Raw genomic sequence first — 12,727 nt, 5'->3', positions numbered from 1 at the left:
GGCACACTCATCCCTCCCTGCTGCTCCATCATTCACCTGAGCAACTAATCGAACCTGGGTCACTTGAGCCATAGTCAGGGCTTTATCCCTTATGTCACTGGAGTAGCTCAGAAGACTGATTTTGTGTTTAACTGCAGGTGCTACTGGCAGTCATTTAATTTTTGATTTAGTGCTTTATACTTGTAAAATGGTTACCTTTAATGTTGAATGATAGTGAGAACAATGGTAGTGTTAGTTGTTAACATAAGCCTGCCTTATACCTGCACACAACCTATATTTTGTTAGGTCTGAGAGCTTGTTTGAGTGAATTTTGTAAATTGTGTGAAAACAGTTAAATGCATAAACATAATGTTAATTGCACTGAGTTGTGAGGTTTATGATGTTTGATGCATCAAAGACAGTAACTGCTTCAACAGTTAAGAGTGGCAGCATTATTATATGAGATAAAATCTATTATGTGCAAGATGTTAAAATATAAAATTGTATATGAAGTTAAAGGGCAGCCCTATCACATCTCTCATAAGAAATCAATAGATAGTGTTCTATAGATACGTGTTAGAAAATTTGGTAACATTGGATAAATATAACTTATGTCTACAGAATCATCTGAGGTGGGCAGTACTTTACAAACTTCCAAAGACAAGATCCTTACAATCCTTACAACTCCTCCATTCAGACCAGTGGTTTCTAGACATGGATATTTAACATAGAATGTAGCTTTAGCCTTTATAGCTTCATCCTACATTTGAGATTTTATGTATGTATTTGCGTGTGTGTGTGTGTGTGTGTGTGTGTGTGTGTGTGTGTGTGTGTGTGTGTGTATGTATGTATGTATGTATGTATATATATATATATATATATATATATATATATATATATATATATACATTTCTAATTAAAGTTATCAAAACTCCCATATCTCAACATTGCAAATGTCAACACATAGATATTGAAACAAAACAATGTTGACAAACCTTTACACTTGCTCCAAGGAATAACCTCAAAGCATGCAACTTTTAAAATATGCGTTTTGCAAGGGCACAGGCCTGTTTGCACCCCCTGCTAATTATATATACTAACTCTGAGATCACACAATCACTGGGGAGGGTCATATTCCTCAACCCTGGGGATTGTCCTATCTCTCTCTCTCTCTCTCACAACTGTTGACTGTCTGTTTTCTCGACTAAATGTTGACTTTGAGGAATTTCAAAAATGTTCACTCTTTTCTGTGCCAATTTATTTATAGACTTACTGCAAACAAAATATATTTATCTAACATTTCCTTTGAAGTCATCTACTAACATCATGATATTAATTTTTATATGTCAATGGTGAAAAGAAGATGGTTTTCAGTTTGTAAATGATAATAAACTTAGATTCCAGTCCACAGCCACAACAGTAGATATGCTGCTACTTTTTTAGATCTGGAACTGAGTAGAGATATTGACAAATAATTACAATTTAAACTGTTTCATAAGTTGACTAGTTGGTATCATATAATACAAGGAAAGACTTGTCATCCACTGCAACTGCTAATTAATTTACCATTTAGAGAACTCTTATGATGGTTTAGAATGTGTATATAAAGAAAGGTCCTTTTAGCTGAAACCACTCATACTATGTTAAGTGTTTCTGAATAGGAGTTATGAGAAAGAAAGCATTGCTTCTGCCTATTGGAAAGCTTGTCACATAGAAACATATTTTTTATTTGTTACATTTAGCCATGAAACCACAGGGTACAGAGAAAATATAAAGGGGTAGAGAATAAGAAACAAATATTTTGTTTGCAAAATATTGTGCCCTAACAGAAAAAGTGGGTGCCATGATCCCAGTCTATTGGACTTATTTATTCCACGAAGAATTAGAAATGCTTAATACATGCTTGCAATGTAGTCTGCTATTATCTTATAAGAGAAGTAAAGGTCTCATTGTCATGGACTGGTTAACATGCCAAAAATCCATTGAGGAGAGAATTAGAGGAATGTGGGGAGTACCCCCCTTGTGGTTCCTGTAATAGCTCTAACTTTGTATCCCTTTTAATGCAATTAATGGTTAGAGATTTCAAACCAGGAAACATTTTACTTGCAGTAATAAAAATGTTACACATGCAGTGGCATGCTGCTACAATCTGTTCTACAATCATGAAACAATAAGAAAATGCAAGGCTGTGCTGTATGACTATAGCAGAGAGAGGCAGATGTAATTAATTGTAGAAAGGAAAACTTAGTAGCTATACATTTTAAAAAGGTACATGGGGGTAGCTTAGAGAGCTTAGAAGCATGTGTTTTAGAAAATATATCTGTAACTAAAAGAGGTGGAACATCTGTAAAAAATAGCTTACTTTTATAAGGAGTGAGACAGCAGATAGCATTGTTGCCCCACAGCAAGCAGATCTCTGGTTCGATGCTCAGCTGGTCTGCCTTCTGCGTGGGGTCTTCATTTTCCTCCAATATTCCAAAGACATATAGTAGGTGTATTGTACACTGTAAATTGGCCATAGGTGTGAGTGTGTGAGTGTGTGCGTGTGTGCGCATGCATGCATGTGTGTGTGTGTGTGTGTGTGTGTGTGTGTGTGTGTGTGTGTGTGTGTGTGTGTGTGTGTGTGTGTGTGTGTGTGTGTGTGTTTTGTGAGAAGTACAGAATAACAAATATGACAGGGCTAGCCACCCATTGGTGTGAACATTGGCTATAGATGGTGGTCATGGCTGAAGTGACACCTCGACCTCATGTGTCAAAAAAAGGAGAAGGGATTGATGGTTGGATGGATGGATGGATGGATGGATGGATGGATGGATGGATGGATGGATGGATGGAAGTTTTTTTAAAGACTGAATATATGACAAAGGGTGGCACTTTAAAACCAAAAAGTCTCTTATGAATGCAGCTGGGGAGATTTCATTTAATATAACTATACTTTTATAGTTGGTTGCTTTTTATTTGTCAACTTGCTGAGATGTTGCTATCATTTATACCTTCTGTGCAAGTTATACATTTTTATTCTCTAGAATCATAGTATCTGCAGCACTAAAAATGGATTAGAGTGGACTACTGTGGATTTTTTAGCATTTTAATAAAAGGAACTGAAACTTTTTTCTGCTTCCACTGGAGTCAATTGCTTTATAAAATATTATTTGAAACTGTTGTGCATTAAGGAAATTCAGTAATTATTAGATTATACTGCACCATATAAATACTAAGCCACTTAACATTTTCCCACAGCATGTTATTTATCTGCATATGATACAGGATGGCACAATGGCACAGCAGATGGTGTTGTTGCCTCACAGCAAGGGGTTCCCCAGTTCGATTTTCAGCTGGTGGTACCTTCTGTGTGGAATCTGCATGTCCTCCCTGTGTTTGCATGGGTTCCTCTGGGTGCTCCGGTTTCCTCCCACATTCCAAAAATATGCGGTAGGTGGATTGGACACTCTAAAGTGGCCATATGTGTGAGTGTGTGTGCAAGTGTGAGGTGTGGAAGAACTACCATGGTAGGGCTAGCCACCAAGTGGTGTAAACCTTGACTCTAGATGATTGTCACTGTTGAATTGACGCCCTGACCCAATGGACAAACATGGGAACAAGGGGTTGTGGATGGATGGATTACATTATCTTAATACTAATATGCTTATTAAACAACTGGTTTAACAACAAGTTATTAAATAGAATTGAAAAGGTTGCTGAGCAGGGTTCATAGTCCAAAGAAATGGATATCACTACAAATGTACTGCAGGGAAGGGTGCTGCGACCCATATTATTTAAACTTGTACTTTTTAGTTTCTCCAGCTCATCTAATGTGGCTAACCAGATATATGGACATCAACAAAACTGGAGCAATTGTAACTTATTTATTTATTTTCAGTTTGTTAACTGGATAAATGAACTGATCAGGAGACCCTTTTTAGCCATGTCCAGGGCCAATTGGCACATTACAACATAATATAGTCATACCCAGAAGACAGGTATTGTAACAAAACATAGATAGCAGGTGATATATTTAGATTAGAGTATGTATTGTACCTTTAAGAGCTATTCCAGTCTATGGGCACATGCATATAAGTACTGAGCAAGTGTGACATTTTGAGTGAGCACCCGGAGTGAAAGCATGTATGTGTGTGGCAGTTAGTCAGTTAGTTAGTTAGTTAGTTCAAGTTTTATGTTACAGTCATCCATCCTGATGTGTTTGTGTGTAATAAACTACTTAAATGAACACCCAACCTCATTGTCTTATTTGAATATGCAAGACGAGTGACATGGTGTCACAGTGGGATCTGAAGTGAAACTTCTTCAAGACCATAAGGCACGCAGCCACAATGGGAGGAATATACAGAAGTGAATCATCCAAAGCTCAAACGACTCGCAAACAGGTCAGAAAGACAAACGCAGGTACTAAAACTCATTTACATTTTTTTTTATTCAATGAATATAAAACAAAGCATTCAAAACATTCAAAATGACTTTCTGGTTAAATGACATGTTCAAAATTATGATATATTGATAAAAATACTCAAAATGCTTACAAAAGTGCTTGAAATAACTTCTGAATTGCATAAAATGTATAAAAAATGGGGAAACAACTGTATTTTTTAGCTATGTGCTTCTTTTTCATATTAACTAAAACTTTTCAAGATATTCAAAGTATGCAAAGTGTTTGCAAGTGTATGCAGTATTACAGTACAGTTATTTCACAAAATACAGTCATTTCAAAGAGACTGGTGTGCAGTTGCATATTTTTTCAAGTACCTGGTGTGTATGTGTGCCTTTGAACATAATTACAAAAACATTTTGTTGGCATGGCATCAGGATTTCAAAGACCTGGTCCACTTGTATTTGATAATAATCTTGCTGAAAACTGGAGATTGTTTAAGCAAAAGTACGACATTTTCATACAGGCTGCTTTTTCTGTCAAAGGCGCACATACAAAGGCATTTATTCTGCTTAATTTAGCTGGTTCATTAGCCATTGAAAGGGAGCATTCATTTGTGTATGCCCCAGTTGTGTATGCAGGGGAGGGGAAAGACAGCCATACTGTAGTACCGGCTAAAATGCGGGAGGACCCTGAGTGCTTAAATCGTACATTTAGAGAAATGTGTAACCCCCAAATGAATATTACAATGGAAAGGCACACATTTTACACAAGAGATCGAAAGCCTGGTGAAACTTTTGCAGCATATATAACTGATTTGAGAAACAAGGCAAAAACATGCAGGTTTGGTGATTTAAGAGATGAGTTAATAAAAGACAGGCTTGTGTGTGGTATTAAAGATGATGCAGTGAGAAAGATTTTGCTTCAAGACAGTGATTTAACACTACAGGTGTGGTCACTTCAGCAAAACCTGGGCCTCCCTAGCAAAACCCAGAGCAGTTTCAGTACAGCACATAACGCACTCAGTAAAGCAGAGGGGTGAGTCAGAAAAACTTGTAACAGGCCTCATAGTAAACTGTCGTTATTGTGGAGGTAATCATGATCTCAAACGAGAGAAGCATTTAGCTTTTGGTCAGCGGTGCCAAACATATAAAAAGGGGAATCATTTCAAGAGGTTCTGTAAATCAAAAGGAGCTCATTCTTTTATTAAAAGAAGGCATTCAACGAGGCAAGTTGATCAACTAGAAAGCTGTGACACTACTTGTTATGTTGATGGTGTGTCGGTGCTTGATGAAATAGTCAATGCAGTAGATTTATGGGCAAAGAATGAAGTGTTTTGTGCTGTTTTGATTAATGGGAGTCCTGTAGAGCTCAAAGTTGATACTGGTTCAAAGTGCAATGTTATGTTAGCTGAAATGTTTGCCAAAGTAAAAGCTAGTAAGAAGCTTGATGTGGCAAAGTGTGTGAAGCTTGTTGCTTATGGTGGTGAATAAATCCAAACCAAAGGATCTGTAATGCTTTCATGTTACTCTGCTGGGAACAGCTATGACTTGCAATTTTACATAGTCAAGAAACATGTGCAGTCATTATTAGGCCTCAGAGACAGTTTGAAAATGGGACTGCTTTCATTTAATGCAGAAGTCCACCATGTAAGCATGCATAACGATGAAAATTTCACACAAACTATTTTTTATGACTATGCTGATCTTTTTGAAGACAAATTGGGCAAACTCACAGTTGTGTACTGTGTATGAAGTTAGACCATGAGGTAAGCCCAGTTATCAGACCAGCACAGAAAGTTCCAGTAGCCATGCAAGGCTGAGCTGGACAGAATGGTACAAAAAACAACTGAATGGGTATCCTCCATGGTAGTAGCTCATAAGAAAAGCTCAGATGATATTAGAATATGTATTGATCAAAGAGATTTGAGCAAAGCACTGAAGCAGCCTCATCATCCAATGCGTACAGTCAAGGAAGTTGCTGCTCTTATGCCAAATGTCACTGTTTTTTTCTGTCTTAGATGCAAAAAGTTAATTTTTGCAAATTTGCTTGATCGAAAATCTTCATTGCTAACCACTTTCAGTACACCATTTGGAAGGTATAGATTTTTGAGAATGCCATTTGGGATAAATCCTGCCAGTGAAGTCTTTCAGCGTACCAGCATGTCTATCCATAGACTCCTAAGATCATAGGATTTTACTAGGCTAGTGGCCCTGGGGCCCTTACAAGCCTCGCCAAGAGTTTATCTCTAAAAAGAAACCTCAGTCAGCACCTGTCACCTTTGTCAATGAAGGACAAAGGTGGAACCCTTGGGACAAATTTGTGTTTTCCCATCCACTCATCAAGGTTGCACTTGAAGAGGGTCAGCGAGGTAGTCTGTTTGACGTGAATGGGAAGTCTATACTAGGGATGGGGCAGCCTCTGGATGACAAACCTATCTCTCCAGCAGGTTTTTTTGATGTTTCACATATTACATTCAGGCCTTTCAAGCGGGTAATGCATGAGGAGTTAGACTTATGGATATGGAGCATCTCAGATAGGGCAGGGTCCGAGATTACCTTGTAGGTGAGAAACAGATCACCTTTGAGCAATCTGTATAATACAGACTAGAGTGACAGTGATTTGAGCCTGTCCACATAGGACAGGTTTTGGAGGCCATGGATTCTCTTTGTGAGGTATATCTGTGATCTTTCCAGTTGGTGCAGATGTTTGGAGAGGTACATACCAAACGGGGTGTTATACTCAATTACTGATCTAATGAGGGAGGAGTATAGAGAGGAAATAACCTCCTTTTTTTCTGGATGCAATCCTTTTACTTATGAGATGAATCAAGTAAAAGGCTTTTCTGACCACTGTCGCTATATGATGGTCAAATGTGAGATTGTTATCAACCTGAGTACCCAGGTCTCTCACCATAGGTTGTGTGCTTAGGTGCTGCTGTTGATGTGGTAATCAGTAGGGACTGTGTTTTTGCCAAATGGTATGATGATACATTTTTGTTGTGTTTAGCTTGAGGCCATGACTTTGGCACCAGTCATTATTTGCTGTGAGACCCTCTTGCAGTATGTTAACATCATCTGGGGGGTCAATGACAGAATCCAACTTACAGTCGTCTGCAAACTTGGTCGGCCACAGGCCTTTTGTATTTGCCTGGGCCTCTGAGAAGTAGATGCCAAACAGTGAGGGTCCCAGGACAGATCCCTGGGGAACTCTACTAGTGACAGGTTTGCTATCAGAGGTGGAGGCACTTATTTTGACCTTATGGGTCCTGTCAGTGAGCCAGTTGGCCACCCACCTGATGAGATAGACATTACACCAAGCTGTGTTAGCTTCAACAGGCAAGATCTGCCCTTGATAAATCCGAACTGGGTGGGGTGAAGTGCTTGAAGATTGCCTATGTCCTTGTTTATGAGATCCATAATAATATGCTCCATGGCTTTACAGATCAGACTTGTCAAGCTAATGCGGCAATAGTTTCCAGGGTCAGCAGTGGCACCACCTTTGTGTAAGGGGATGACAGTGACAGTTCTCCACTCTGCTGGAATGAAGCCTGTACTTAGGCTGTGGTTGAATAGGGTGCTCAATGGTTAAGCCAGCTCTTGCTGGAGATGGTGCAGAATACAGCCTGGGATACTATCAGGTCCCATGGAAGCTGTATACTTTGCCTTGGATAGGGTCTTTAACACTTGATCTACAAAGATATGAGGTGTGGGACAAGTATCGGGGATGTCAAAAGGCCCTTTGGGATGGACAGTGACGTGAAGTTTACGCTAAACCTATCTGCTAGCAGGTTGGCTAAGTCAACAGGATCAGTGTAAGTGATCCTGTTAAGTACTAATTCAGAAAAAACCTGGGCCTTGCCATGAAGGTTTCTGAAGTAACTGAAGAAGGCCTTCTGGTTTCCCTTTGTTTTGGAGATTAGTTTCAATTCATAATTGACTTTGGAGGTTTTCACTAGTGATCTAATTTGCTTGTTGAGGCTAATTATGGAGTTTTTCCAATTTGGAATTTGTTGCTTTGTGCCCATGGACAAGTTTCTTCCTTTTGTTGTAAAGCCTGTTGATAGAGGATGTCCACCAAACCGGTTTATTTTTCCGTGAGGAGCAGGTTTTAGTTCTGTTGGTTATGGCTGAGTCCATGCAGTTGTACAGGTGCTTGTATACTGCATTGGCATACTGTTTAGCATAGTTGTCTGCGTCCTTTTGGGGGGGGGCAGTGGTGTGAAGCTCCTGATACCCTCCCTTAGGAAGTTGTAGTCAGCTTTTGAGAAGTTTTTTAGCTTGATTATATCTGGAATAGAAACTTCGAATGAGAAAGTCCGATGATCTGATCTCACCAGGGAAGAACATACTATGGGAGTGGTGCAGCGGTCACCCATGATGGTGAGAACCAAGTCCAGAATATTATCTCCCCTTGTAGTTGATGCAACAAGATGATCTAGTGCATTAGAACTGATGAAGTCAAGGAATCATTGAGTGAGTGCATTAGTGAAGGAATAGTTCACCCAATCGATGATGGGGTAGTTGAAGTCACCAAGGATCAGGGTGTTGGGGAGGTACCTTGATGGAGTCAAGTAGATCCAGGTAAGAGAAGTGGATGTCATGAGTCATGGAGGGGGGATCTATCGCTGGCCATACCTTGGATGGGTGTCTTGCCAACCGTCAGTTGCACCTGGAGTAGTTCCAGTGTGTCATGCTGGCAAACCTGTTTGGAGGTGTGCCTGTCCTTAATAAAGATAGAGACTCCGCCACCCTTAGTCTTCATGACCTCATTTTTGGTTGGAATATGTAGAATAAAGTATTGCTTGATAAGGCAGGGGTGCTCTCTGCAGCCCTGATTCAAGTTTCCGTGACCGCACAGACATCGGCAACTTCCAATGCAAGGAGACCCTCCAGTGAGTGCATTTTCAGGTAAGGCTCCTAGCGTTAAGCAGCATGACCTTCAATTTGCTTTTTGACAGATCTTTTATGTTGGAAGATTTGTCATTGGGACATTGCCTAAAAAAGGCATAATTGGGGAAATGATGGCATTGGCCAGTATCCGGAATCCCAGTGGTGAGAGGTGGAGGCCATCTCTGGCAAAGCATCAAGGCCTGTCAACCATGTCATACCAGGAAGACAAATACTGGATGCCCTTGGAATGACACCAGAAACTAATCCAGTTGCTGAAGTCAATTATTTTTTGTTGGTATTGTGGTGGTATTTTTGGTGAAGTTGGGATGCTGCTTAGGGCTAGGGTCATATCTGCCTAGGACACATACTCTGATAGTGCAATCATGTCTCTCTTCATATATTCCAGGGAGGTATGTCTCAAGGCATTCACACTAACATGGACAATGACAGAGTCATACTTGTACTTGTTGTGGAGAGACTTAAGTGCATGCATGATGTGGTGGATTCTGGCACCAGATAGACAACTGACTGTGGCCTTCTGCTTGGCAAGTCTGGTAAGGGGGACATCAGTGTGTCTCATAATTGAGTCGCCAATGATTAGTATGTTTGGTTTATTGTTATGCCTTGTGGGCTGTAATAGTTTATTATTTTGCCTTACAGACTGTGTTTGTGAGACACTGGTGTGTTGTCTGCTGTGTATGATGTGTTTGGTGTTGTGTGTGGAATGTTTGTGAGTGTGTTTTGGAGGTCTCTGCTGTTTAGGTAAGTTTTTTTTTTTATTGAGGACCTCTGCATAGGTGGGTATGTGTTGTGCTTGGCTATGCGATGTGAGTGGTGGGGTGTTTGTACTGGTAATCTCCTCTTTGTCAGGACTACTGACTGTGGCATGAGAGGGCATGAATTTCAGGTTACTGATGCAGATGCATTTCTCACAAGTAGAAGAATTATGTGCTAGGAGAAGAGGGCTGTCTGTAAACATGAGGCAGTTGCTACACTGTCTCAGTATGCCTGTGTCAACCAGGCTGGCAGGAGAAAGTGATGGGAATTGTCCAGACATAGGGCAGGATTCACGAAGGCTTGCACAGAGTGTGAGACGTGTAACACTCCATGCAAGCCTTGCAATCCAGGAACAGCCCGAAACTCCATGTAAGAGACCAGCTAAAATGTCTCTTACATGGACGGGGCGTGGATATGCTAAATACCTCACTTGCAGCTGAAAGGCATGCGAATGAGGTAGAGTAGCGATCCATGAAACAGAAAGCAGCCCATGTAAGAGCCGTTTTAGCTGCAGAAATGTACTCAGTTGACAACTGAGTATGTTTCTGCATAAATCACAATGGAGCCATGTCAGCTCCAAATAAAGGGTGCATATGTGTCAGGCAGCATGCCAATGGCCAAATATGTGGCCATTGGCAAGGTACCCCGATGCAAATATTAAAAAAATATAATTTTTTTTTTCAGCGATCGCCAATGTTTAAATGCAGCACAGCCCCACGCAAACGGGCTGCGCTGTATAAAACATAAAAATGAGGGTTATTAACCCACAAATGTGGGTTTTATGCAATACATGGAATGACAATGGAGTGACCAGCAGACCAAAAACAACATGGCCACCGTGTAGTGGTTGCTAAGGGGGGAAGCTGAGTCTAAGACATGTAACTAAACATTAGTAGGCAATCTGATGTAAATGAGGGTTAGGATACTGAATCCCACAGTCACATAGCAAATGAGCACATTCTGAGTAGTGTAAGAGATACATAAGGGGGAGGAATAGAGTAGGAGATAGGTGACATCACAGGGGGGAATGGTAGAAAGAAATGCAGTTCATTGGAGGTCAGTGTTACATGAAAGATGACAGACACAGATCATGGAAAGAGGAGTGCCACAAGATAAGCATGGGAAAGTCAAGAAATGGAAGGTGTACACTGTTACTTACACCAAAGTTTCTTGCTGGGCGTGCATGCGCACGTGTGTGCGCCATGAAGCATGAGTAGGGCAGTGTGCGCGCGTGTAAGGCAGACTGAGCATGTGGGAGCGTGTTGGTAGATTTGTAACACTGTTTGCATTGGTGTGCGCGCGTTTTAACCCGAATAGGCAGATCCTGAACTGTGTAAGCATGTGTGCGCGTGTGTAAGCCACTGTGAGCGTGCTTCTGCTGGTATGCACGCTGCTCCCCCCTGAGGAAACAGAAAGGAAAAAGGAAGCAACAGAATTAGCAGGAAGCTAGCAGGGAATACTGCTGAAGCTAGCAGGTGAAAACAATTAGAAGCAGGAAATTACACAGGCAGAATAGTAGCCCAGCCCAGCACTTAAAACTCTGCAAACAGCAGTGCAGGATGTTTCTCTCAAGAGACACTGCAAGACAGGAGTAAGCTATTAGAAGTGAAAACTGAAAAAGCTGAACTCAGAGCATAAATGCTAGGGGCTGCCATAGCTGTCATAATGAGACATAGGCGACTTGCTGAGGGTGGTGACAATGCAGATGGTGCCAGACAACCCACAGTGAGGAGACGGAGAATAGTGTACAGGCCCAGGGTCACCTACCATGGGTTACATGAGCTGGAGATAGTAGAGCGCTATAGAGTGGACAGAGAGCTCCTGCAGCAAATAGTAGAGCTGTGCAGGCCACGCCTCACACACAGCACTAACAGAGGGGAACCCATCCCAGTGGAAACCAAGGTATGTGTTGGCCTAAGAATACTAGCAACAGGTACCTTCCAAAGACCAACTGGTGATATGATGGGGATATCACAGGCATCAGCCTCCAGGGTACTGCACCAGTTCCTGGATGCCATGTCAGCACATGTCGGTGATCATGTATATTTCCCCAATACCCGTGAGGTATTGGCCAGCAATATGCGTCTCTTCCAGCAAATAGCTGAATACCCTGAGGTAGTGGGTGCAATAGACTGCACGCACATATGCATCAAAGCACCAGCCGGTGAGCGGGGTAGGGGCTACATTAACCACAAGGGCTTCCCCTCCATCAACTGCCAGGTCATGTGTGATGCCCAGGGCATAATAATGAATGTGTGTGCTGGCTGCCCTGGAAGCTACCATGATTCCCACATCTGGCATTTGATGCAGCTGTACCAGACATTTGCCAATGGGGACATCCCACACGGACACCTAGTGGGGGATGCAGGTTATGCACTGGAGCCGTGGATGATGACACCCATCAGAAACACACACACACCTGAACAGGAATGCCATAATGAGGCACACGCACAAACACGTAATGTAATAGAGCGTGTGTTTGGGCTGCTCAAGTCACGGTTCCGGTGTCTGGACACATCTGGTGGAGCCTTGCAGTACCCACCAACTACATGTACCCAAATTTTCATGGTATGTGCTATGCTACATAATATGATCTTGCGAAAACAGCTGCAGCAGGACCAGCATAGGGCTGGGCCATACAGCCCCCCCACCATTGCCAAGGCCATCACAGGCAGAGCATGACTCGGAGGAGGAA

General features: G+C 41.6%; 1 protein-coding gene across 1 annotated transcript in view; it reads left to right on the top strand.

The window, feature by feature from the left end:
- Window positions 1-12,727, top strand: part of TCTE1 (t-complex-associated-testis-expressed 1) — a 402,880-nt gene that overhangs the window by 221,502 nt on the left and 168,651 nt on the right. The window lies entirely within an intron of this gene.

Source organism: Protopterus annectens, chromosome 1.part0, assembly GCF_019279795.1.
Source record: "Protopterus annectens isolate FY-2018-M chromosome 1.part0, PAN1.0, whole genome shotgun sequence".
In the NCBI taxonomy this organism is placed as follows: domain Eukaryota; kingdom Metazoa; phylum Chordata; order Ceratodontiformes; family Protopteridae; genus Protopterus; species Protopterus annectens.
The sequence above is the reverse complement of the archived record's forward strand: the minus strand, read 5'-3'. Positions and strand labels throughout refer to the sequence as shown.